At 49.4% G+C, this 27,703-nt stretch overlaps 1 long non-coding RNA gene across 6 annotated transcripts in view; it reads right to left on the bottom strand.

The window, feature by feature from the left end:
* LOC147096927 (uncharacterized) overlaps positions 1–15,933 on the bottom strand; it is a 29,805-nt gene extending 13,872 nt beyond the window's left edge. For 2 of the 6 annotated variants that reach the window (XR_015074443.1, XR_015074441.1), the window contains exons 1-3: positions 15,465–15,933; positions 10,658–10,896; positions 3,191–3,715 (exon numbers count right to left, since the gene is read on the bottom strand). This is a non-coding gene — a long non-coding RNA (uncharacterized LOC147096927). Of the gene's footprint in view, positions 1–3,190; positions 3,716–10,657; positions 14,648–15,464 lie in introns of all 6 variants that reach the window. The other 4 variants (XR_015074444.1, XR_015074442.1, XR_015074445.1 and 1 more) reach the window with 4 other exon arrangements.
* Between the last annotated feature and the right edge of the window lie 11,770 nt (positions 15,934–27,703).

Consider the following 27,703-nt stretch of genomic DNA (forward strand, 5'->3'; position numbering starts at 1 on the left):
TGTTACCTCACCACCTTCTCGGGCAATGCATTCCAGATCTCACTAACTCGCTGTGTAACACAATGTTACCTCACCACCCTCTTGGGCAATGCATTCCAGATCTCACTAACTCGCTGTGTAACACTGTTACCTCACCACCTTCTCGGGCAATGCATTCCAGATCTCACTAACTCGCTGTGTAACACAATGTTACCTCACCACCCTCTTGGGCAATGCATTCCAGATCTCACTAACTCGCTGTGTAACACTGTTACCTCACCACCTTCTCGGGCAATGCATTCCAGATCTCACTAACTCGCTGTGTAACACAATGTTACCTCACCACCCTTTCGGGCAATGCATTCCAGATCACACTAACTCACTGTGTAACAATGTTTCCTCACCTCGCCTGTGGCTCTTTCTCCGCTCACTTTAAATCTGCGTCGTCTGGTTACTGACCCTTCTGCCAATGGAAACAGTTCCTCCTTATTTACTCATCAAAACCAATCATGAGTTTCAACAGCTCTATAAAATCTTCGTTTAACCAACTCTGCTCTAAAGAGAACAAACCAGTCTCTCCCCAGAACTGAAGTCCCTGATCCTTAGTACAATTCTCTCAAATCTCTTCTGCACCATCTCCAAGGCCTTGATATCCTCCCTAAAGTGTGGTGCCCAGAATTGAAAACCATACTCCAGCTGAGGCCTAACCAGTCTTTTATAACAGTTTAACATAACTTCCTTGCTGTTATTTGCTATTCCTCTTGTAATAAAGCCGAGGACATCGCTCATGGTGTCAGCACTTGACTAATGAGCACTGTAGGAGGGGAGGACATTCACCACTGCTCCACTAATATTAACAGTGGTGTAACTTTAAGCAGATTGGTGACGCAATATCTTTAGGGGTCTTACAATATCTGGAAATGTCAAATACATAACTGGTTTGATCTGACTGCTGTTTTACAATTATAATTCTCCACGTGTGCGCGTGTCCCGCTGTGTGTCTAACAAACTCTCAGTCAGCGTCCTTCCCTTTCCCCACTGGGGAAATGTGAAAGCGATTCAGTCCCGGATCAGTAATTTCTCCAAACTTAAGTTGATGTTATTCGCCGGCATTAAGTTATAACCCAATTTGAGACCTTGTAAGATGGGAGTTTTCTGCTGTTTGACACACGCAGACTCTGGTATAATAAACACACGACAACAACAGCAGCACCGTAGGGAATCAAGCTGAATACAGAAAGTAGAGGAGAAATCAAAAACAGACTAAGAGGGGCACGGAAAAACTGAGGAAAGATTAGTGGGAATATAATAGGGAACATTAAAATCTTTCTTAAACATGTAAAGCCTAAAAGGAGAGTCAATGGAAAGGTGCGATGATTAAGGACCAAAAGGGCAATCTTCTGGTGGATGCAGTGGGCATGGCTGAGGTACTAAATGAGTACTTTGCATCTGCCTTCACTAAAGAAGAGGATGCTGCCAATGTTACAGTGAAGGAGAGGGTGGTAGTGAAATTGGACAGGATATAAATAGACCAAGAGGATGTAGTGAAACAGTTGACAGCGCTCAAAGTGGAAGTGTCATGGTCTGGATGGGATGCATCCTGGGTTACTGAGAGAAGGAAGGCTCTGGCCACAATCTTTGAATCCTCCTTGGATAGGGGAGTGGTGCCACAGGACTGGGGATTTGCAAATGTTACCCCCTCGTTTAAAAATGGAGCGTGTGGTAAACCAATGAACGACAGGCGAATCAGTCTAGCGCCGGTGTTCAGGAACCTTCTGGAGATAAATCAATGAGAACCTGCTAAGATATCATCTCTCCTTACAGCAGTAATTGACTCCTTGATTAATATTGCGACACCCCCTCCTCTTTTACACCCCTGTCTTGCCTGAAGATTCTATACCCTGGAATACTGAGCTGCCAGTCCTGCCCCTCCCTCAACCATGTCTCTGTGATAGCAACAATATCATACTCCCATGTGTTCATCAACACCTTCAATTCATCTGCCTTACTCGCAAGACTCCTTGCAATAAAATAAATGCCATCCAGCCTTGCCATACTCCCTTGTGCCGTTACATATTTGCTCTGCCTTCCAGGCTGACCTGTTTTTTCCTCTATATTTGGCTGTGCATCACCCTCTACTGTAGCTCCACTCTGTATCCCATCCCCCTGCCAAGTTAGTTTAAACTCCCAACAGTACTAACAAACCTCCCTGCAAGGATGTTGGTCCCGTTCCGGTTCAGGTGCAAACCGTCAGACTTGTACAGGTCCCACCTTCCCCAGAAACAGAGCCAGTGATCAAAGAAACTAAAGCCCTCCCTCCTGCACCAACTCTTTAGCCACGCATTCATCTGCTCTATCCTCCTATTCCTATACTCACTGGCACATGGCACCGGGAGTAATCCAGAGATTACAACCTTTGAGGTCCTGCTTTTTAATCTGCTACCTAGCTCCCTAAATTCTTGTTGCAGGACCTCATCCCGCTTTCTATCTATGTCCTTGGTACCAATGTGAACCACGACCTCTGACTGTTCGCCCTCCCCCTTCAGAATGCCCTGCAGCCGTTCAGTGACATCCTTGACCCTGGCACCAGGGAGGCAACATACCATCCTGGAGTCACATCTGCGGCCACAGAAACGTCTACCTGTTCCCTTTACGATAGAATCCCCCATCACTATTGCTCTCCCACTCTTTTTCCTCCCCTCCTGTGCAGCTGAGCCACTCCTAGTGCCACGGACTTGGCTCTTGCTGCATTCCCAAGAAAGCATCTCCCCCAGCAGTATCCAAAACGGAAAATCTGTTGGCGAGGGAGATGGACCCTGCACTACCTTCCTAGTTCTTTTACTCTGTCTGGCGGTCACCCATTCCGTCTGACCACCTCGTTAGACGAGCTATCTATGAAGATCTCAGCTTCGCGGATGCTCCACAGTGACTCCAGCCACAGCTCCAGCTCAGAAACGTGGATTTCGAGTAGCTGCAGCTGGAGACACTTCCTGCACACATGTTCGCCCTGGACACCGAAAGTGTCCCCGACTTCCCACATAGCACAGGAGGAGCACTCCACACTGCCGACTGCCCTGCTATGTCCTACCCTTAATTTACTCCCTTTAAAGAATATTAAATACACTAGGGACCTTACTTCCCTTTAAACACTACTTACGCTAAACTAGAGACCTTACTTTTACTTTAACGACTGGACTGTAGAAATACTCACCAGGTCCTACTTCCCAATCAGCTCCTTCCCTGGTTGCGACGTCATTTTAGCGGTTTTGCAGTTGTAGTTTGACTGCTCCCGCTCTCAGACTCTTTCCTGCAGTCCTGTGACGTGTCTCCTCGATTTTGCTGTACTTTTGGAATTCGCTGGACTTGTATCTGCCTCCTCACTGCTGCCGACTCCTTGAAGGTCCACGCTGTCCTCAGCCTCCCGCTCTATTTATGCCTCCTCGCTGCTGCTGCCGACTCCTCATAGGTCCGCGCTGTCCTCGGCCTCACGCTGTATTTATGCCTCCTCGCTGCTGCTGCCGACTCCTCGCAGGTCCGCGCTGTCCTCAGCCTCCCGCTCTATTTATGCTTCCTCGCTGCTGCCGACTCCTCGCAGGTCCGCGCTGTCCTCGGCTTCACGCTGTATTTATGCCTCCTCGCTGCTGCTGCCGACTCCTCGCAGGCAGGTCCGCGCTGTCCTCGGCCTCCCGCCGTATTTATGCCTCCTCGCTGCTGTTGCCAACTCCTCGCAGGTTCTCTTTACTGCAGAAAAATGTTAATTGGGAGATTTAATAGAGGTGTTCAAAATCATGAAGGTGTTTCCATAGAGTAAATAAGGAGCAACTGTACCCACTGACAGAAGGGTCGGTAAACAGAGGACACGGATTTAATGTAATTGACAAAACGCCAGAGGGGAGGTGTGGTGATTATTCTTGTTTTGTAAGAAGCATTGTAATTGGTTGCCTGTTTTCCTGCCTTGAGATATATGCTGTAAACTTATTGGTTAGTTGATTCCATGTGACCTGTGGTGGCCATCTTAAATTCAGTTCTCTACAGCTTGGTTGAGACTGGGTGCTCATCATGTACTTGCTGATTTTTAAGGTTAATAAAGCCTAGCTTTTGAAAGGCAATCTACTCTTTATTTCAATTTATTAACCTTTTGCTATAATGGAACGATATCTTCGACCGGAACGATTTAATGCTGACCCTAATTCTGCAGGAGTGGAAGATCAATGGAAACATTGGTATCGTACATTTAAAAACTTTTTGGGTGTGTTGGATCAGCAATCTCTAAATAAGTTGGATATACTAATCAACTACATTGCTTCGGATGTGTATAAGTATATTTTGGACTGTGAAACTTATGAATTGGCTATTGCTACGTTGGAAATTTTTTTTGTTAAACCCAAAAATGAGGTATTTGCACGTCACCTTTTATCTGCCCGTAGGCAGCAGGCGGGAGAATCCTTGGATGCTTATTTACAAGCACTCCGGCGCCTTGGTGCTAACTGTAATTATAAGGCCGTGTCTGCAGAAGAACATAGGGAAGAGTTGGTACGGGATGCATTTATTAATGGATTACTGTCTGGATCAATTCATCAGTGGTTATTAGAAAATAAGACCTTGGATCTTAAGAGTGCTTTTGAGCAAGCCTCTACATTGGATTTGGCTCAGAGAAGTTCGGATTCTTATGCTCTTTTTGATCGGCCTGCGACCGTGGTTTCAGCAGTTCCAAATGAAAGGGAGTTATGTGGATTTAATAGGAGTGGTTTATCAGATTCCGAAACAGTTTCTACTTCGGCAGCTGTTGCCTCTAGGATTCAGAAGTGTTATTTTTGCGGGAACACCCGGCACCCCCGTTTGAAGTGCCCTGCCCGGGAGGCTGTGTGTAGTAAATGCGGCAAGGGAGGTCATTACGCACGTGTTTGCAAATCGGTTGCCTCCTCTGCGACCATTCAGCCTTTAGATAGGGCATTTATATTGCATCAGTTTCTGCCGCCTTTTCCCATGGCCTAAACAAAGCTATAGTTATGGCCCAAGTTAATGGGTTAGAAGTGAAGGCCCTTATAGATACGGGCAGTACTGAGAGCTTTATAAGTCTTCAGTTTGTGAGGGAGAAGCGTTTGAAAATTTCGCCTGTTTCCTATCAGGTGTGTATGGCTCAGGCGACTCTCACCTCACAAGTAGCTGGTTGTTGCCTTGTGAAATTAATTCTCCTGGTAATACATATACTGATATACGCCTATCCGTTCTGCCTAATCTCTGTGCGGACATTTTGATTGGTCATGATGTGCTTCAGTTACATGAGTCCCTCAGTCTTTCTTTCGGAGGAACTAAGCCACCTTTGTCTATTTGTGGATTAACTTCTTTATTCATTTCTCCATTATCACTTTTTTCCAATTTGATGCCGGACTGTAAGCCAATTGCTACCAAGTCAAGAAGGTATAGCAGTCAGGATAAAGAATTTATTAATTCTGAAGTTCAACGTCTTTTATCGGAAGGAATCATTGAACCTAGTTTTTCGCCCTGGCGGGCACAGGTAGTCACCACCACTAATGAGAGACATAAGAAGCGAATGGTGATAGACTACTCTCAAACTATTAACAGGTATACTCAATTAGATGCGTAACCCCTGCCTAAGATTGATGAGCTTATCAATAAAGTATCTCAATATAAGGTTTTTAGCACTATTGACCTAAAGAGTGCTTATCATCAGATTCCTATCGCTACGAGGGACAAACCATATACGGCCTTTGAAGCTGGCGGAAAGCTGTACCAGTTTTGCCGAGTACCATTCGGTGTTACTAACGGTGTCGCCTGTTTTCAACGGGCAATGGATGCTTTTATAAGTGATAACTCTCTCTCGGACACCTTCTCATATTTAGATGACATCACGGTGTGTGGCAAATCAAGGGTGGAGCACGATTTTAATCTAGAAAGATTCCTCCAAGTTGCGGAAAAAGTTGGCTTAACTTTCAATAAAGAGAAGTGCATCTTTTCGACCACCGAGGTAAATTTACTGGGGTATATTATCTCGGGAAATAAGATTAAACCAGATCCAGAACGGCTGCGACCACTAATTGAGTTACCTTGCCCTACTAATTCTAAGGCCTTGCAACGAGTTGTTGGACTGTTTTCTTATTATTCTAATTGGATTGCAAACTTCTCGCAGAAGATCCGGCCCCTTATTCAGGTTACGACATATCCTCTATCATGGGAGGCCAGGATGTGTTTTGATGATCTTAAAAAGGATATCCTTGGAGCAGTTGTGCATTCTATTGACGAGCAGGTTCCCTTTGTGATTGAGACGGACGCTTCCGATTTTGCAATTGGGGCTACCCTGAACCAAAATGGAAGACCTGTGGCCTTTTTCTCACGTACTCTGAGCAATAGTGAGCAGAGACATTCATCAATAGAGAAAGAGGCGTACGCAATAGTAGAAGCACTGCGTAAATGGAGACATTATTTATCTAGGCGACATTTTACGTTAGTAACTGACCAAAAATCTGTGTCCTTTATGTTTGATGTCAAACATTTCGGAAAGATAAAGAATGATAAAATAATGAGGTGGCGGATCGAGTTGCTATGCTACCATTTCGATATAGTCTATCGTCCGGGGAAGGATAATGTTGCCGCTGATGCGCTGTCGAGGGCTTATTGTTCTGTGCTTCACGGAGATACGCTTATTAATCTTCATAATGCTTTGTGCCATCCTGGTGTTACGAGGATGATACACTTCGTACGCAGTAAGAATTTGCCCTTTTCAGTTGAAGACGTCAAGCGGATGACTTCGCTATGCTCCGTCTGCGCCCGGTGCAAAACGAATTTCTTTAAGCCTCAACGAGCTCATCTTATAAAAGGCTACTTCTCCCTTTGAACGCCTGAGCGTTGATTTTAAGGGGCCTCTTCCTTCAACGACTCAGAATCGATATATATTTACTGTTGTGGATGAGTTTTCAAGATTCCCTTTTGCTTTTCCTTGTGCAGATGTATCAGCTGCTACAGTTATTAAATGTCTGACTCAACTTTTTGTCATCTTTGGGATGCCTGCGTATATCCATTCGGATCAGGGAAGTTCTTTTATGTCTTCCCAGTTGAAGGAATACCTCCAGAGTCGGGGAATTTCTACTAGCAGAACTACCCCGTATAAGCCCCAGGGTAATGGACAGTGCGAACGATACAATGGGGTGATCTGGAAGGCAGTTATGTTGGCTTTGACATCTCGGAACCTTAAGAATACACAGTGGGAAATGGTACTGCCTGATGCCCTGCATTCCATTAGATCATTGCTTTCAACGGCTACTAATGTGACTCCCCATGAAAGGCTCTTCAACTATCCGCAGAGATCCACTACGGGATATTCAGTACCTTCATGGCTTACTATGCAGGGACCTGTGCTGCTCCGACGTCATGTTAGACTGTCAAAGTATGATCCTTTAGTGGAGGAGGTGGAGCTATTGGAGGCAAATTCCCAATATGCTCATATTCGATTCCAAGATGGGAAAGAAAGTACGGTTTCAGTTAAAGACTTAGCTCCTTGTGGTGGCCAGCCATCTCCTGAGGACATTAACAATAGCCACAATTCAGATAATGTTGATGTAGTCACAGATACTACGAACATTTCCAATCCTATTGCAGACACTTACAATTCTCTTAGTCTGCCCCCGATGGATGTTCATGACCCTCCCAGTCTACCTTCTAATGGGACTTCCAATCCGGAAACCGTTCATAATCGGGATATTGATAGCCTCCCTGCAGAAGATATTTCTGTGTCTCCTGGTGTGGGAGGGCAAGGAACTCCACCAAGGCTAAGAAGGTCGACACGAACAAGATATCCGGTCGACCGATTAAAAATGGACTTTTAAAATAATTAATAATTTAATAGTAAAATTTTAAAATTGTTGAAGGCATTATACATGTATTGCTCTAGTCATAAATAACTAATTGTAAACTGTAAAGGCTACCTAGGTTGAAGTATATTTTAAAAGGAGGGGCAATCTACTCTTTATTGTTTAGGCATCGTGTTATGATCTGGAAAGCAATGTCTGAATGAGTGATGGGAGCAGAGACAATAGTAACTTTTAAACCTGAATTAGTTAAATACACAAAGGGAAGAACATTAGCAGTGCTCTGGCCACAGAGCAGGGGAGTGGGACACATTGGCCTGCTCTTTCAAAGAGCCGGTACAGGCCCACTGTGCCCAATGGCCTCATTCTGTGCTGTCTGGTCCCAAGTTTCTATGGTATCAACCTCGAACTCTTTGTTCCTGAGCGAGTAATAAACGATAAATGTACCTGAATGCTATTTACAGAAGCAGACCTTTAGCGTGTGAAATTGCATTGGGAAGTTTAATTCTGTTAACCAGCAAACTATGACCAAAAATTGATTAAAAAGAGAAAATCAAATGAGTATACCAGCAAGAAACATTTAAAAATTGTAGGAACTTCTGAAAGTAAGTAAACATGAAGAGTAGCAAAAGTAAGCATTGGTCCCTTAGAGGCAGAGACAGGAGAAATTATAATGGGAAATAAGGAAATGGCAGAGACTTTAAACAAATATTTTGTATCTGTCTTCACAGTAGAAGACACAAATAGCGCACCAAAAATAGCAGGGAACCAAGAGACTAATGAAAGGACTGACATCAATTACTTTAAGTTCCTTCGAGAAAAAAAGTACTTGAGAAACTAATGGGACTAAAAGCCGACAAATCCCCAGGACCTGACGGCCTACATCCTAGGGTTCGACAAGTGGTGGCTGAAGAGATCGTGGATGCATTGGTTGTGATCTTCCAAAATCCCCTGGATTCTGGAACAGTCCCAGTGGATTAGCAGGTAGAAAAAGTAACCCCGCTATTCTAGAAAGGGGGAAAGAGAGAAAGCAGGGCACTACAGGCCAGTGAGCCTGGCGTCAGGAAAATGCTGGACTCCATTATTAAGGGAGTGGTAAGAGGGCACTTAGAAAATCGTATGATCAGGCTGAGTCAACATGGTTTTATGAAAGAGAAATAAATTATGCTATTAGTGTTTTGAGGATGCAACTAGCTGGATAGATAATGGGGAACTGGTGGATGTAAAATATTTGGATTGCCAAAAGGCATTTGATAAGGTGCCACATAAAAGGTTGCTATGCAAGATAAGGACTCATGGGGTGAGGGTAATATATTAGCTACAAGGACAGGTTGGAGAAGCTGGATTTGTTTTCATTAGAGCAAAGGAGGTTGAGGGGTGATTTGATCGAGGTGTACAAGATTATGACAGGTTTGGATAGACTAGACGGGGAAAGGCTGTCCCCACTAATGGATGGTACGAGGACTAGGGGACACAGATTTAAGGTTTTAGGCAAGATAAAAAAGGGGGGGGGGGGGGGACGTGAGTAAAAACCTTTTTACGCAGCGAGTGGCGAGGACCTGGAACTCGCTGCCGACGGAATGGTGGAAGTGGAGACACTCAATGTTTTCAAGGGGAGACTGGATAGGCACTTGAGGGAAATAAACTTGCAGGGCTACGGGGATAGAGTGGGGGAATGGGACTGACTGGATTGCTCGACAGAGAGCCGGCACGGACTCGATGGGCCGAATGGCCTCCTTCTGTGCCGTTATGACTATTAGCATTGATAGAGGATTGGTTAACTGACAGAAAACAGAGAGTAGGGATAAACAGGACATTTTCAGCTTGGCAGGCTAGTGGGGTGCCACAAGGATCAGTGCTTGGGCCTCTGCTATTTACAATCTGTATTACTGACTTAGATGAAGGGACCGAGTGTAATGTATCCAAGTTTGCTGCTGATAAAGCTAGGTGGGAAAGTAAGCTATGGGGACACAAAGAGCCTGCAAAGGGATATGGGCAGTCTAAGTGTGCAGGCAGTAAGGTGACAGGTGGAATATAATGTGGGGAAATGTGTGCGTATTCACTTTAGTCGGAAGAACAGAAAAACAGAACCTTTTTTAAATGGTGAAACATTATTAAATGTTGGTGTTCAGAGAGATTTAGGTGTTCTCGTACAGGAGACAAAGTTAGCATGCAGGTACAGCGAGCAATTGGGCAGGCGGATGGTATGTTGGCCTTTATTACAAGGGGTTGGAATACAACAGTGAGGAAGTCTTGCTACAATTGTACAGAGCTTTGGTGAAACAACACCGGAGTACCGGGCACAGTTTTGGTCTCATGTCGATAAAGGATGGGATAAAGACATGAGAGAGAAATTATCTTAGCTCCGAAAATAAAGTAAAAAAATCAGTTTGGGTGTGAAATAAAGAATAGATTGCCTTTCAAAAGCTAGGCTTTATTAACCTTAAAAAACCAGCAGTACATGTTGAGCACCCAGTCTCAACCAAACTGTAGAAAACTGAATTTAAGATGGCCACCACAGGTCACACGGAATCAATTAACCAATAAGTTTACAGCATATATCTCAAGGCAGGAAAACAGGCAACCAATCACAATGCTTCTTATAAAACAAGAATAATCACCACAGGGTGGCGCCAAGAAACAGCAAGGGGCAGAAAACATTGGTTGGAGGTGTTTATAGGCCTCCAAACTGTAGTTGTAATGTAGGGCGGCGTATAAATCAGGGAACTAGAGGTGCATGTAGCAAGGGTAATATATTAATCATGGGGGATTTTAAGCTATGTATAGATTGGGAAAAACAAATCTGCAGTAATAGTGTGGGGACATCATCTGAGTCAATGGGGCTCTCTGACCTTTCTCCCCAGTCTATCTCCAGGACCAGTGTGTATCTGAGTCAATGGGACTCAGACCTTTTTCCCCAGCCGATCTCTGGAAGCTCTTTGAATCGGAAGAGTTCTCTCCAGTTGGTGCTCTCACAATCCTGTGTTGGTTCACCTGCTGTCGTTCCTCAGTCTACAATCCCAGGTTACTCTCAGCTGTGGACCTTTGTCAATCACTCAGTCTTTCACCGGGAGATCTAATTACAGCAGGACTGAAAACAACAACATGAATAGTGTGAAGTAATGTAATATCGACTTTTCTTCAGCTTAATAAAAATAAAAGTTTGAGTCCGAGTGCTTCTGTCTGATGTTGTCCCTTTTCTCAGATCCCCGCTACGCCCGGCTGGGCTTCCAGCAAATCACCAAAGTTCTGGATAGAAATGTACAATTTCCCTGTGCTTTAGGCAAACCGAAGCTGGGGCCATCTTTCCCAGGAAACACAGTCTGATCTCACTGGGTCCATCCTCCCCGGGTTACACTCTGTCTGATCTCACTGGGCCCATCCTCCCCGGGTTACACACTGTCTGATCACACTGGACCCATCCTCCCCGGGTTACACAATCATAGAAACTTACTGCACAGAAGGCTGCCATTTGGCCCATCTTGTCCGTGTCGGCTGACAAAGATCTATCCCCTCTAATCCCACTTTCCAGCACTTGGTCCATAGCCTGGTAGCTTACGGCACTTCAAGTGCATATCCAAGCAGTTTTTAAACGTGATGAGGTTCTCTGCCTCGACCACCCTTTCAGGCAGTGAGTTCCAGACCTCCACCACCCTCTGGGTGTAAAAAACTCACCTCAAAAACCCCTCTAATCCTTTGACCATCTGCTTTAAATCTGTGCCCCCCTGATTATTGACCCTTCTGCTAAGGGAAATAGGTCCTTCCTATCCACTCTATCTAGGCCCCTAATAATTTCATACACCTCAAATCGAGTCTCCCCTTGGCCTTCTCTGTTCCAAAGAAAACAATCCCAGCCTATCCAATCTTTCCACATAGCAAAAATTCCCCAGCCCAGGCAAAATCCCCATAAATCTCCTCTGCACCCTCTGGTGCAATCACATCCTTCCTGTAATGTGGTGACCAGAACTGCACGCAGTATTCTAGCTGCGGTCTCGCCATTACAGTTCACGCATTACCTCCCAGCTCTTACATTCTATGCCTCGGCTAGTAAAGACCTTTCTCCCAGTCCATCCACTGGAGGGTGCAGAGCAGATGTAATTTTTTTCACCCAGAGGGTGGTAGGGGTCTGGAACTCACTGCCTGAAAGGGTGGTAGAGGCAGAGACCCTCAGCACATTTAAAAAGTACTTGGGTGTACACTTGAAGAGCCGGAACCTACAGGGCTGTGGAGCAAGAGTCTGCAGGACAAGTTCATGGAATCCATTCGGGACAGTTTCCTGGAACAAAATGTCATGGAACCAACAATGTTAGAACTTTTATTGTGTAATACGACAGGGTTAATTAGCAATCTCATAGTAAAGGATCCACTGGGGCAGAGTGATCATAATATGTTAGAACTTCACATTAATTTTGAGAGAGAGTGACTTGCCTAAGTCCAAAACTAGTGTCTTAAACTTAAATAAAGCCAATTACATAGGTGTGAGGGGCGAGTTGGCTGAGGTAGGTTGGAAAAATAGATTAAAAGGTATGGCGGTAGATAAGCAGTGGCTAGCATTTAAAGAAATATTTCATAATTCTCAACTAAAATACAATCCATTGAGAAACAAAAACTCCACAGGAAGTGATCCAACCATGGCTAACTAAAGAAGGTAAGGATAGCATTAGATTGACAGAAGCTTATAATGTTGCAAAGAATAATAGTAAGCCTGAGGATTGAGAGAGTTTCAGAAACCAGCAAAGAGTGACCAAAAATTGATTAAAGGGAAAAAATGCAATGACAGAAAACGAGCAAGAAATCTAAAAGCAGATTGTAAGGTTTGCTACAAGTATGTAGGAAGGAAGACAGTAGCAAAAGTAAACATTGGTCCCTTAGAGGCGGAGACAGGAGAAATTATTATGGGGAATAAGGAAATGGCAGAAACGTTAAACAAATATTTTGTATCTGTCTTCACAGTAGAAGACACAAAAAGCATATCAAAAATGGTGGGGAACCAAGGGTCTAATGAGGGTGAGGAACTTAACGTAATTAATATGAGTAGCGAAAAAGTACTTGAGAAACCAATAGGACTGAAAACTGACAAATTCCCTGGACCTGACGGCCTACATCCTAGGGTTGTAAAAGAGGTGGCTGAAGAGATAGTGGATACATTGGTTTTGATCTTCCAAAATTCCCTAGATTCTGGAATGGTCCCAGCAGATTGGAAGGTCGCAAATGTAACACCGCTATTCAAGAAAGGAGGGAAGAGGAAAAACAGGGAACGACAGGCCAGTTAGCCCGACATCAGTCATTCGGAAAACACTGAAATCCATTGTTAAGGAAGTGGTATCAGGGCACTTCGAAAAATCATAACATGATTAGGCAGAGTCAACATGGTTTTATGAAAGGGAAATCGTGTTTATCAAATTTTTGGAGTTTTTTGAGGATGTAACTAGCAGGGTAGATAAAGGGGAACCAGTGGATGTAGTATATTTAGATTTCCAAAAGGCAGTCGATAAGGTGTCACATAAAAGGTTATTGCACAAGATTAGGGCTCATGGGGTTGGGGTAATACAGTAGCATGGATCAAGGATTGGTTACCAGACAGAAAACAGAGTAGGGATAAACAGATCTTTTTCAGGTTGGCAGGCTGTAACTAGTGGGGTGCCACAAGGATCAGTGTTGGGGCCTCAGCTATTTACAATCTATCTATATTAATGACCTAGATGAAGTGACAATGTGTAATCACAGAAATCACAGAAACCTCAGTACAGATAGAGGCCATTTCGGCCCATCGAGCCTGCACCGACACATATCCCTCCCAATCCCCGGAACCCCTACACCAACACACATCCCACCCGATCCCCATGTATTTAATCCCCCTAATACTAAGGGTCAATTTTTATCATAGCCAATCAACCTAACCTGCACATCTTTGGACTGTGGGAGGAAACCGGAGCACCCGGAGAAAACCCACGCAAACACGGGGAGAATGTGCAAACTCCACACACAGTCACCCGAGGCCGGATTCGAACCCGGGTCCCTGGCGCTGTGAGGCAACAGTGCTAACCACTATGCCACCGTGCTAACCACTATATCCAAGTTTGCTGACGATACAAATCTAGGTGGGACGGTAAGCGGTGAGGAGAACACAAAGACTCTGCAAAGGGGTATAGATAAGACTGAGTGGGCAGCAAGGTGGCAGATGGAGTGTAATGTGGGGAAATGTGAGGTTATTCACTTTGGTAGGAAGAATAGAAAAACAGAATATTTTTTAAAATGGTGAGAAACTTTCAAATGTTGGTGTTCAGAAAGATTTGGGTGTCCTCGTGCAAGAAACACAGAAAGCTAGCATGCAGGTACAGCAAGCAATAAGGAAGGCAAGTGACATATTGGCGTTTATTGCAAGGGGGTTGGAGTATAAGAGTAAGGAAGTCTTGCTACAATTGTACAGGGCCTTGGTCAGACCACACCTGGAGTACTGTGCACAGTTTTAGTCTCCTTATCTAAGGAAAGATATACTTGCCTTGGAGGCGGTGCAACGAAGGTTCACTAGATTGATTCCTGGGATGAGAGGGCTGTCCTATGAGGAGAGATTGTGTAGAATGGGCCAATACTCTCTGGAGTTTAGAAGAATGAGAGGTGATCTCATTGAAACATGTAAGATTCTGAAGGGGATTGACAGGGTAGATGCTGAGAGGTTGTTTCCCCTGGCTGGAGTGTCTAGAACTAGGGGGCATAGTCTCGGGGCATAGTCTCACAACGTGGACCACTTTCCATACCTCGGGAGCCTACCGTCAACAAGGATAGACGTCGATGACGAAGTCCAACACCGCCTTCCGAGTGCCAGTGCAGCCTTCGGTCACCTGAGGAAGAGAGTGTTTGAAGACCAGGACCTCAAACCCGGCACTAAGCTCATAGTCTACAGAGCAGCAGTGATACCCGCCCTGCTGTATGCCTCAGACATTGACCATGTACAGCAGGCACCTCAAAGCACTGGAGAGGTACCACCAACACTGCCTCTGAAAGATCCTGCAAATCCATTGGCAGGATAGGTGCACCAACGTCAGTGTTCTCGCTCAGGCCAACATCGAAGCTTTGACCACGCTCGATCAGCTCCGATGGACGGGTCACATTGTCCACATGCCCGATACGAGACTCCCAAAACAAGCGCTCTACTCAGAGCTCCGACACAGCAAGAGAGCCACAGGTGGGCAGAGGAAACGCTTCAAGGACACCCTCAAAGCCTCCTTGAAAAAGTGTAACATCCCCACCGACACCTGGGAATCCCTGACCCAAGACTGCACAAAGTGGAGGAGAAGCATCCGGGAAGGCACCGAACACCGAGTCTCCTCGCGGGATCAAGCGGAAGACAAACGCAGGCAGCGCACATCAACCCAAGCACCCCACCCACCACCCAAAGAATCAGCCCCCCACAGCCCGCTCCACTCCACCCAGGTGCCCGCTTCCTCCACCACCCCCCACAGCCCGCTCCCCCCCACCCCACCCAAAGAATCACCCCCCACAGCCCGCTCCCCCCCAACCAGGTGCCCGCTTCCTCCACCACCCCCCGGCGCCCGCTTCCAACCCCCCTCCCCGGGCCCCGCGCCCGCTTCGCCCCCAGGTTCCCAGAGATTGCCCGGCGCTGCTGTAAATGGCGGAGATTCTCTGATCCACACTCACCGCACCATCCGCCGCTCCTCAGTCCCGCCGCCATTTTATCTCCTTCCTCAAACCGGAGCCTCATCCGGGGACTGCGAGCAGTACCGACCATGCGCACTGCGGCCACACAGCCCGCGCTTAAAGTCCCTCACGGAGTCCGTCGCTTCTATTGGCTGCGACTCGTAGACTGACAGCTGCGCTCACCAATCGCAGCCCGCAACGCCTCGGGGCCCCGCCCACTGTGTTAAAAGGCCGCCGCCAGCTCCAGGGTCACGTGGCTCCCGATCGGCCGTTCAACCACCTCACCGCGCGGGTGAGGTCATAGCCCCGCCCACCCGCGAGCCCTTGTTGCCCAAGGTGCCGGCTGACTGCTGTCCCTTCTCCTCGGGCGGCGGCTGTCCTTCCCCCGGGGGGGCGAACTGCTCTCTAACTCTGTCCTCCAACTGCTCCTCCCCGCTCCGGGCGGCGGCTGTCCTTCCCCCGGGTGGGTGGGTGGGTGGGCGGATTCCTCTCTAACTCTGTTCTCCAACTACTCCTCCTCACTCCGGGCTGCGGCTTTTATAGCAGCCGCCGGCCCCGCCCAGCCCAGCCCAGCCGCGCCTTCTGATTGGCTGAAAACCCGGCAAATCTCTGCCTCTGATTGGCGTGTTTTTCAAACCGCTCCAACCTCGGACACCAACGAAAAAGGCGGCTTATAGAATAAGAGCTCGTCTGTGAATCAGACTCGTTTTTGTTAAAGTGATGGCCCTCTGTGGGACTGATTATTAACCAGTTATTAAAATCATTGCATCTGTGGGACTGAATAATAATCATTATTGTTTAAATCATTGCATCTGTGGGATTTGAATAATAATCATTATTGTTTAAATCATTGCATCTGTGGGATTGAATAATAATCATTATTGTTAAAATCATTGCATCTGTGGGATTGAATAATAATCATCGGGTTGATGATGCACTCCAGTCCCCGTGGTGCCCACCAGTCATGGAAGTACGCAAGCGTGCCGGCGGACACCGCGTGCTCCATCTCCAGGGCCACCCGGGTGCGAACATGGCCGCGGAAGAGAGGCAGGCAATCTGGCTGGACGACCTCCTCGACCGCCCGCTGCCTGGACCAATTGATGGCTTTTTTAGCCAGGCCCAGGAGCAGGCCTACAAGGAGGTCCTCCAACCTGCCCGCTCCCCTCCGCACCGGGTGACCGTAGATCAAGAGCGTGGGACTGAAGTGCAACCAAAAATCGAGGAGCAGCCCCTTCAGGTAATGAAAGAGGGGCTGCAACCTCTCACACTCCATATATACGTGGAACACCAACATCTCCAGGCATGGCGTTTGGTGAAATGGATCAGGCGGGAGGCCTCGCAGGACTCTGAGTGATTGATAGGGAATAAGGCGGACGTCGACCCTTTATAACAGAGGGGAGAAGAAGCTCTCCCGCTTTACCCTTACACAGTCAGTCATTCAGGTGAAATCTTCAGTTCGGGTGGATATAAGTCCCATGGCAGTAATTGAAGAAGAAAAAGGTGTCTCCGTGTCCCAACCACCTTTGTAAGAATATCAAGGGATACGGAGCTAAGGTGGGTACATGGAGTTGAGGTACAGATCAGCCATGATCTAATTGAATGGCAGAGCAGACTGGAAGGGCTGAATGGCCAACTCCTGTTCCTATGTCACCAACATTTCACAACTCAGCCAACACCACCTTAAACAGATTGGCTGTTCCTTCATTGAAGAGTAATCTTAGGTTGTCAGGTGTTTTGGGATGTCCAGAGGATTTGAAAGGCACTATATAAATTCAAGTCATGGCAAGGGACACCTTGTAAACCCCCGAGGGTTTTTGAATTCACAGGAGAGCGGATGTTTGAGAAGGCCACGTCCTATCAATAGCGATAATCAGAGGGCTGCCTACCGCAAGTTTGGGCAGAGATCATGCACATTAGATCTGCGGCCGCGGTGCCCAAGAAGATCCAGCAGGCAATAAGCAGCATTTTCATTTCAATGCGTTGTTGCAGCAGGTCATGTCATTTAGATGTCGATGCTATTTTGTGGCCTTTACCCCGTAGGTTCTATTAATTTCGGTTATGGTCGCGGAGCTGTACTTTTGAAAATAAACATTTGAAAGGATCACCTGCAACTTCCATTCTCAAGCGTTGTGTTGAATTTTGCTGATAGGTTGTGGGGCTACTCATCGATCTGGGTCCGCACAATCACACACTGGTTCTTGGTGACCAAATCCTATTACCTGGGATGTTGGGAAGTCCCCAACATTTCACCAGTACACTGGAGACCACATTCTAAAATTCCATTTGTTTATAACTAGGGCCACCTGGTTTATGGTGCCTGAATTTTAGTACCACGTTTTGTAGGGATTTCGCCAGCGTTCTGGAGGTTATATTCTGCGATACCATCCATTTTTTTACGTTAAAGAATGTAAATTGGTGGTCTTGACAAAGACAATCTCAGCTCGGCTATTAAAAGTGTATCGGAAGCACACAATGGAAGCGAAAATAGCTCATTATTGTTGTTTCAACGTTGATTCTTACACATTCAAGTGGCGAAGACGACTTACCTACCGAAATCGTGTCACTAACTAACAGAATTTAAATGCTATCTACAAGGCATCGCCACAACCGCAGGAGTTCATAAATACGTTTATAGTTTCACGATATGCACATTGCAATAAATACTTGCAGTAACAATCATCAGCTGCACGGCAGGATTTGATTTCAACCATTTATAATTTTCAGATAGTCTCATTGCTGGAACGAGAAATATAACAAAATGAACAATTTGAGGCAAAAGCTGCCGTTGCGGAGCTGGCCGAGGACTGTTGAAAGTGACGCCCAGGCTGAGGACTCCTGGTCTTCCGATTCTCCCGCCCTACAATCTATCACAGCTCTGCTGCTGTCAATTTAACCACCTTTAAAATAGGAGTTAAAAACCAATATTGGTTCATATATTATATTATTCCTGGAAGGTATACTTCAGGAATTAAAACTCAATCGAATTTTTAATAATTTCCAGGATTGTAACGGGGAAATAATTCGTTTTCTATTTTTCAATAAGGATGATTTTGGTAACATACCATCGGGTCAATTGCAATTTTCCTTTTTTTCACACACCCAACCCTCCGGTCCGGCTCTTTGTGAATCTGTTTTGTGGCTCTGAAAAGAGCCGTTTGATATTTAAGGTATTCAGGCTGATACCTGGGATGGCAGGAATGACGTATGAGGAGATGGGGTCGATTGGGCTTGTACTCGCTGGAGTTTAGAAGATTGAGAGGGGATCTCATTGAAACTTATAAAATTCTAACAGGACTGGACAGACTGGATGCAGGAAGGATGTTTCCGATGGTCGGGGAGTCCAGAACCTGGGGACACAGTCTAAGGATAAGGGGTAAGCCATTTAGGACTGAAATGAGGAATTTCTTCACCCAGAGAGTGGTGAACCTGTGGAATTCTCTACCACAGAAGGCAGTTGAGGCCAATTCATTAAATATATTCAAGAAGGAGTTGGATATATTTCTTAAGGCTAAAGGGATCAAGGGATATGGGGAGAAGGCAGGGACAGGGTACTGAATTTGGATGATCAGCCATGATCGCATTGAATGGTGGAGCAGGCTCGAGGGGCCGAATGGCCGACTCCTGCTCCTATCTTCTATGTTTCTATGTTTCTATTCATCTCCCCTTTAGGAGCTGTCCTCTTGCTTCGAGCAAACTTGGCTTTCTTTCTCCGAGAGGGAGGTCTCCTCCTGAGCTGGGGGTTTGGTCCGCTTCCTGCCCCGGTTGTTTGGCCAGCTTTCTCGGCTTTGCACGCTGGCATTTGCCTTTCCCTTTGGCCCTGGCCGCCTTCCTCCCCTTGGGTTTGCGGGCGGGGACCCTCCTCGCACCCTTCCTGGCGGCGCCCTGTTTCTTGGTCTTCCTGGGCGAGCCTCTGCTCCTGGGCGCCGCTTTCCTGACCGCACCTTGCTTCACCCTCCTCCTCCTCCTCCTCCTTTCCCTGGCGGCGGCGGCAGGCTCCCTCTGGGGTTTCTCCTCCTTCTCCCGGTCACCCCACCTCTTGCTGAGCCTGAAGGAGCCCGAGGCGCCAGTGCCGGTGGGCTGCAGCAGTGAGCCTTTGGTCACCAGGCTCTGGACCACCTGGTGGACCCGTCAGTTGTTTCTGGCCACGCCGTAGCCGCGGCCCGAGAGGACCTTCTTGAGAGCCGAGAGTAAGAGCGAGAGCCCCCGGCACTCCTTGGTGGCCGCCACCGCCTCCAGGATCTGCTTGGACACGGTGGTGCCGGGTCTCCTGGCCGGGGGCACAGTCCTGGTCTTCCTCCTGGTGTTCCTGGCAGGGAGAGTGTCGGCCATGGCTTGGGCTGGGACCTTCTCTCTCTCTCTCTCTCTCTATCTGAGTGTGTGTTGGGGAATGAAGAGTTTCCAGCAGCCGGCGATATTTAACCAGGCGAACCAGACACTGCACAGCCAAAGGTCTCATCTCCTGAAAATGCCCACTAACAAAACACAAAACAAAGTCGCCTTCTTTCCAAAGCGTGTATCACCTCAGAGCGATTATATATCACCAGAGACATTCTTTCTCGCTCTTTACGGAGGTCACTGACCATCATCAAAGACCCTACCCACCCCAGCCAGTCTTTTCGCCCTCCTGCCATCTGGGAGACGCTACAGATGCATTCGCACCCGTACGACCAGATTTAGGAACAGCTTCTTTCCCAGGGCTGTCATCCTACTGAACTCCACAAATAAACTCTAAAGCCTGCACATCTGCCAATGCACTTTATTATGTTTATGTTAATGTATTACAAGCCAAATGAATGTTGAATGTTAAATGTCTTAATCTAAATGTACACTCTCTGGAGCCGCAAGCCTACATTTCATTGTACTGCACTTGTGCACTAACAATGACAATAAAGTTGATTATTGTTATTATTAAGTTCTTCTGAATCTTATGTTTTTTTCATGTATCTTTAGCTCAACTCTCTGTAAAGACTTGAGCGTCTCTTCATCTCTTTCCCCCGTGAAACGTCTTGGGACGTGTTTCGACCTTAAATGTCGTTTGTAAATGCGAGTTGTGCAGATTTCTTGATCTGGGAAAATGTGTCCATCTTATCTCCTACTCCAAGTCGCGGTCTCAATGATTTCTTGTCTCCAAGTTCTCCCCTTCCCTGCACAAAACAAAAGTCTTCCTAAACTGAAATGTGGCGTCACTGAACATTAATGCTTGAGCTACCTCCTATTTTACCCCGCTTTTTTCCACAATATTGGTGGTCCGGCAACATTGATCTTCGCTGTACTCCTGGGTTTCAATATCGAGTAAATTCTTCAACTGGCAGGGAAGAGCTTTGGTTTAAACCGAAATCCTTGTTCTCGGAGTTATTGAGTGCCCATTGCCCCCTTCCCCGTGAATTCCCCAATCTCTTCAGGGACTTATAATCAAAAGAAATGCGAATTAAAACAGCTTTCATAAATAGAATGCACCACATGTAGATGGATGAACTGGACGATTAATTTGGCAATTCATTGCATTAACATACAGCCTAACAGAAGTATTTGTTCAGGGGTCTCGGTTTTGTTTTATAGCTCCGTTTTAAGGCTTTGTGAAGTGGCTCTTTAAAGAGCCGTTTGGTGATTTAATTGCAGGTTTTATTTTGGGAGGGGCACTCTACTTGGAGCTGGTGTATTTGGTGACCGCCTTGGTCCCCTCCGAGATGCCGTGCTTGGCCAGTTCCCCGGGCAGCAGGAGGTGGACGGCGGTCTGGATCTCCCGGCCGGGAGGAGATGGTCTGGTGTTTGGTGCAATGGATCAGGTGGGAGGCCTCGCAGGCGATGCGCTCGCAGATGTCGGTGAGGAACGAGTTGATGACACTCATGGCCTTGGAGGAGATGCCGGTGTCGGGTCGGGGTGGACATGCTTCAGCACCTTGTAGATGTAGATGCTGTAACTCTGCTTCCTGCTCCTCCTGTGCTTCCTGTCCCCTCTCCTGGTCATTTTCATGGCGGTTTTCTTCGAGCCCTTCTTGGAGACGGCGCCCTTGGCACCGGCTGTGGTGGAACTGGTGGAAACAGCAACAGCAGTCGGCATGGTAAGCCCTTCAATTCCTTCTCCACCTCGACTGGTTAATAAAAACACAAAGCAACATCGAAATGGAGCCCGCAACCCCTCCTTTATATAACCAGCTTTATCCTAATGAAGGATGCCAAATTGTCTATTCCAATTGGCTGATCCTTGACACACCACATGTTCAGTCTGCACAAATCACAGTCACCTATCAAGTTTTTTTTGCCAGAAGCCGCTGCCATGCAAGGAATGGGGAAACCTTAATTTGCTGGAGCAAAATCCCGAAGCTATATATATATAAATAAAATCTCATTCTCTCATGTGACACGTCCACAGTAAATGTCTTATGCGAAATAAATTGATTCGAGCCACAACAATTCTGGAACTCCCCATAAGATACAAATTAGACGGGTCCCAGAACTACAAAAGGGATTGTCTGAAAAAAAAAATATGCGCTTAATCGCTTCTGTTTAAGAAAGGCCACTGCAATATTAGCTATTTACTAAAACCCTTATGGCATAGTACACAAATGCTTAACCTGAGGCAATTTATTTGGTATTTAAAAAGATTCTCGGGATGTGGGCATCACTGGCAAGGCCAGCATTTATTGCCCATCCCTAGTTGCCCTGGAGAAGGTGGTGGTGAGCCGCCTTCTTGAACCGCTGCAGTCCGTGTGGTGAAGGTGCTCCCACAGTGCTGTTAGGGAGGGAGTTCCAGGATTTTGACCCAGTGATGATGAAGGATCGGCCGATATATTTCTAAGTCAGGATGGTGTGTGTGACTTGGAGGGGAACTTGGAGGTGGTGGTCTTCCCATGTGCCTGCTGCCCTTGTCCTTCCAAGTGGTAGAGGTGGCGGGTTTGGGAGGTGCTGCCGAAGAAGTCTTGGCGAGTTGCTGCAGTGCATCTTGTAGCTGGTACACACTGGAGAGTATTCCATCACACTCCTGACTTGTGCCTTGTAGATGGTGGAAAGGCTTTGAGTCAGGAAGTGAGACACTCACTGCAGAATACGCTGGAGACATGAGATAAAGTAGGGCGACATGGATGATCGTATGGAGCAGAAACACCAACACAATTCCAACTCTTAATCCAATGAATACCAATAATTTCTATGATTATTTTTTCTCCCAATCATTCTAGTCTGCAAGATGCTTCACGACGACTGCAGCTGGTTGCAAAGGCTCCCGAGAGCTGGAGGACAACTGCCAGGATCATTCGAACATTCTCGGGTTTATCTTCAAAATGTCAATCGGGAAAGTTGAACAGAAACAACGGCCGCAGCAATGATTTAAAAATGAAGATATTTATATTGTATAATTCTGGAACAACCTCTTTCATCTGAAGGGTGTGCTGGCTCTGAAAAGAGCCTTTTGCTTTGGTTCACACGGGTAGTATTTCTGTTTTGGGTTTTCAGCCCTGGCCGCCGCCCGTGGGGCTGCTGCCGCATTCTGGTCTCAGAAGCTCCTGGGCTTCCTGCCCCTGGAGGGGACCTGGGGCCCCCGGCAGCTCCTGGGCTTCCTGCCCTTGGAGGGGACCTGGGGCCCCCGGCAGCTCCTGGGCTTCCTGCCCTTGGAGGGGACCTGGGGCTCTCGGCAGCTCCCGGGCTTCCTGCCCCTGGAGGGGACCTGGGGCTCTCGGCAGCTCCCGGGCTTCCTGCCCCTGGAGGGGACCTGGGGCCCCCGGCAGCTCCCGGGCTTCCTGCCCCTGGAGGGGACCTGGGGCCCCCGGCAGCTCCTGGGCTTCCACCCCTGGAGGGGACCTGGGGCCCCCGGCAGCTCCTGGGCTTCCTGCCCCTGGAGGGGACCTGGGGCCCCCGACAGCTCCCGCTCTTCCTGCCCCTGGAGGGGACCTGGGGTCCCCGGCAGCTCCCGGGCTTCCTGCCCCTGGAGGGGACCTGGGGCCCCCGGCAGCTCCTGGGCTTCCTGCCCCTGGAGGGGACCTGGGGCTCCCGACAGCTCCCGGGCTTCCTGCCCCTGGAGGGGACCTGGGACTCCCGACAGCTCCTGGGCTTCCTGCCCCTGGAGGGGACCTGGGGCTCCCGACAGCTCCCGGGCTTCCTGCCCCTAGAGGGGACCTGGGGCCCCCGACTGCTCCTGGGCTTCCTGCCCCTGGAGGGGACCTGGGGCCCCAGACAGCTCCCGGGCTTCCTGCCCCTGGAGGGGACCTGGGGCCCCCGACAGCTCCCGGGCTTCCTGCCCCTGCAGGGGACCTGGGGCTCCCGACAGCTCCCGGGCTTCCTGCCCCTGGAGGGGACCTGGGGCCCCCGACTGCTCCTGGGCTTCCTGCCCCTGGAGGGGACCTGGGGCCCCAGACAGCTCCCGGGCTTCCTGCACCTGGAGGGGACCTGGGGATCTCGGCAGCTCCCGGGCTTCCTGCACCTGGAGGGGACTTGGGGCTCTCGGCAGCTCCTGGGCTTCCTGCCCCTGGAGGGGACCTGGGGCCCCCGGCAGCTCCTGGGCTTCCTGCCCCTGGAGGGGACCTGGGGCCCCCGGCAGCTCCTGGGCTTCCTGCCCCTGGAGGGGACCAGAGGCTCTCGGCAGCTCCCGGCTTTCCTGCCCCTGGAGGGGACCTGGGGCTCTCGGCAGCTCCCGGGCTTCCTGCCCCTTGAGGGGACCTGGGGCTCTCGGCAGCTCCTGGGCTTCCTGCCCCTGGAGGTGACCTGGGGCCCCCGGCAGCTCCCGGGCTTCCTGCCCCTGGAGGGGACCTGGGGCCCCCGACAGCTCCCGGGCTTCCTGCCCCTGGAGGGGACCTGGGGCCCCCGACAGCTCCCGGGCTTCCTGCCCCTGGAGGGGTCCTGGGACCCCCGACAGCTCCCGGGCTTCCTGCCCCTGCAGGGGACCTGGGGCCCCCGGCAGCTCCCAGGCTTCCTGCCCCTGGAGGGGACCTGGGGCCCCCGACAGCTCCCGGGTCACCCGATGGGCTTCGCCGCCTTGCGGACCCCACCCACCCGCCCTCTTCTCGGCCTTTCTCCGGCGGGTGGCAGCAGCAGCAGGATCACCGCCCCCGGCCTCCTTCCTCCTCCGCCCCCTGGGCTTATTCTTGGCCGGTCGGCTGCACCAGCGAGCCCTCGGTCACCAGGCTCTGCACCACCTGGTTCACCCGCGAGTTGATGCGCGGCATGTCGTAGCCGACGGCCGACAGAGCCTGCTTGATGGCGGCCAGCGACAGGCCGCGCTGCTCCCTGGAAGCCGCCACCACCTGCAGGATGTGGACCGACACTGTGGGCCCGCCCGCCGGCCGCGCCTTGGGCGGCTCCTCCTCTTCCTGGCCTTGCGGCCTTGGGCCGGGCCTTTGGTCTGTTCGCCCGAAGCCATTTTATTTTTTCGCTCACTCAGCGCCTCCTCCCCCCTCCTCCGGCTGCTCCGCGCTCCTCCCCTCCGGCTGCTCTGCGCTCCTCCCCTCCGGCTGCTCCGCGCTCCTCCCCTCCTCCGACTGCTCCGCGCTCCTCCCCTCCTCCGGCTGCTCCGCGCTCCGTCCCCTCCTCCGGCTGCTCCGCACTCCTCACCGCGCCGAGTCCAGCTGCCGAGCGGTGGCGGCGGCCACGCCTTTTGTAAGCTCAAGGCGGACGGTCCAGAGGTAACTCCTCCACCGGGACCCGGCGCGTGGCCAAGTGCCACCTGCGACTCTTTCTGTGTGAGTGTGAGCGTGAAAAGATTTGCTTGCATTCTTCAAACCTTCAACCCCTCCCTCTCCCGAGGCGGTTGCATCCAATTTAATTACATTCTTCAAACCTTCAATCCCACCCTCCCTAGGCATATGCATCCCATTTGTTGAATTCTTCAAACCTTCAACCTCCCGAGGCGGGTGCATCCATGACATTAACCATGCGAACTAAGCTTTGAACTCGGGCTTGCCTTACACCAATTACTCCCCCTGGAGATGGAGCAGGCGGTGTCCGCCGGCACGCTTGAGGCATTCCGCGACCGGTGGGCACCGTGGGACTGGAGTGCATTATCAACCCGGACAATCAAATTTTAATTTAATTTGTTAAGTTTTATTTAAAATTTTATTAATTTACAGACATTTTGTTTAAGTACCCAATCAAAAGAGTACACCGATTACTCCTCAGATAACGAAGCAGTCCCTGCCCGCCTGCAGCAAGACCCGGACAACATTCAGGATTGGGCTGATAATTGACAAGTGCCAGACAATGACCAGCTCCAACAAGAGAGAGAGCCTAGCCACCTCCCCTTGACATGCAATGGGACTGCATTCTTCAAACCTACCACCCAACACCCACCTCCCCTCAATGGGCAGGTGCATCAAATTTGGTTGCATTATTCAAACTTTCAATCCCTCCCTCCCTGGGCGGGTGCGTCCGATCTGGTTGCGCTCTTCAAACTTTGAATTCGGGCTTGTCTTACACCAATTGCTCTTCAGGCAATGAAGTAGTCCTTGCCCGCATGCAGCAAGACCTGGACAGCATTCAGGCTTCGGCTGATAAGTGGCTAGTAACATTCGCAACTCACAAGTGCCAGGCAATGACCATTTCCAACAAGAGAGAGTCTAGCCACCTCCATTTATCTGCCCATTCTGCAAGCCTGTTTATATCTTCCTGTGTTTTGGTGTAGCTCCCCACACTATAAGCTCTACCACCCCCCCGCCCCACCTCACCCCAATTTGGTATCAAATTGATCGATTTTTGTTCGGCAAAGTTATTAAGGGTCACGGGAACAAGGTTGGTAGAGGGGTTGAGATACAGATCAGCCATGATCTCATTCAATGGCGAACAGGCGTGAGGGGCTGAATGGCCTCCTCCTGTTCCTATATGCCAATCAGCAAATTTCGACTCTAGATCTCCGATTTCTGAGTCTAAATCATCTATATATATAAACGGATACTTCTGTCTATCTGTCTGTCTGTCTATCTGTCTGTCCTTCTGTCTGTCTGTCCTCGGGTGTGCGTCTGTCCGCTATGCGCTCGAAAGTTACAGAGCGTACCTACGCGTGCGTTACGTCGAAAGAAAGCTCACCTTTCCGAAATGCTGGTAAGCGTATTTACGTTTTGGCCGGACGAAAATCGCGCCCGCGGTATCCGAAAAACCTTCAACATTCCGCTCATTAGCATCTCATTATCCGCTCATTAGCGACAAAGTGACCTTGAGGTCGACCAATCGTATGCTGGGTTGCTGGCGCGTGCGGCCGGGCCCTCCTATGGTCGAGTGATGGGACGATTGACCAATCCTACGCTTTGGTGACCTGACGGTCGACCAATCGGTGCAGTGTGGGCGGGCCTTATTGTTCTGAACCGAGGTGAGTCACCGCCATCTTGATTCCAAACTTTTCCTTTCTATTTCCCGCTTTCTGCGTCTTTCAAAAAAACGTTGCTTTTTAAAACACATATTGTTTAAAAAAAAAGATTTAGAAATTAATTAACTTATCTAATCTCATTAATTTTCCTACCTTTCCCCGTTTTTCCAGGTAGGCCTCGAAGCCTCGGCCTCTCCTCCGCAACCATGCCCGAGCTAGGCACCTCCCGGCCCCAGTCAACAAGCGGCCCCCGATCGCCACCATCTTTGTGAAGGCTGGAGGGGCGGGCCTCAGCCGAGCGCCGCTACCTTAGTAAAGGGTGCGCGTGCAGCAGGAGCAGCTGAGATGCGGCATCTCTCTCTGTTTCCCGCTCGGCTGGGGTGGGGCGGGGCTTTCGGGCATGCTGATCTCGGGCGGGGCTTGGAGAGCGGGAAGGGTTACCCCGGCAACTGGGCCCACCGGCCATCTCTCTCAGCCGCAATCGGCGCTCTTCAACCCAGCTCGGGAGGGCGGGGCCATGTCAGTGCGTGGGGTGGCACGGAGCTCCGTGGAGCCATCGCCGGTGCTGGGCTCGGGTGCTTTGTGGCCTGCGGCCGAACAGCGGCTGCGGACCTCGAGTTGACCAGGTGCTGGACTCGGCTGGGCCATGTCTATGCGGGTGTTCGCCTCGGCCAATGGCATCAGGGTGACGGCCGAGGGAACGCGTTCATCCAGGTCCCGAGGCCCGGGCCCCCGGGGCAGAAAGAGGGATTGGAGCGGGGATGAGGGCTCGGACAGGGGAGGGGAGGGAGGTGAGAGGAGGGGGAGAGAGTGGAGGAAGGGGAGGTGTAGGAGGAGGTGGTGAGAGGAGGAGGAGGAGGAGGGGGTAGGGAGGAGTTGGTGAGAGGAGGAGGAGGGAGGAGGGGGTAGGGAGGTGTGGTGAGGAGGTGGAGAGGAGGAGGGGGTAGGAGGA

This window comes from Somniosus microcephalus, chromosome 33 (genome assembly GCF_052327205.1).
Source record: "Somniosus microcephalus isolate GS21.2 chromosome 33, FLI_Smic_1.0, whole genome shotgun sequence".
Lineage (NCBI taxonomy): Eukaryota > Metazoa > Chordata > Chondrichthyes > Squaliformes > Somniosidae > Somniosus > Somniosus microcephalus.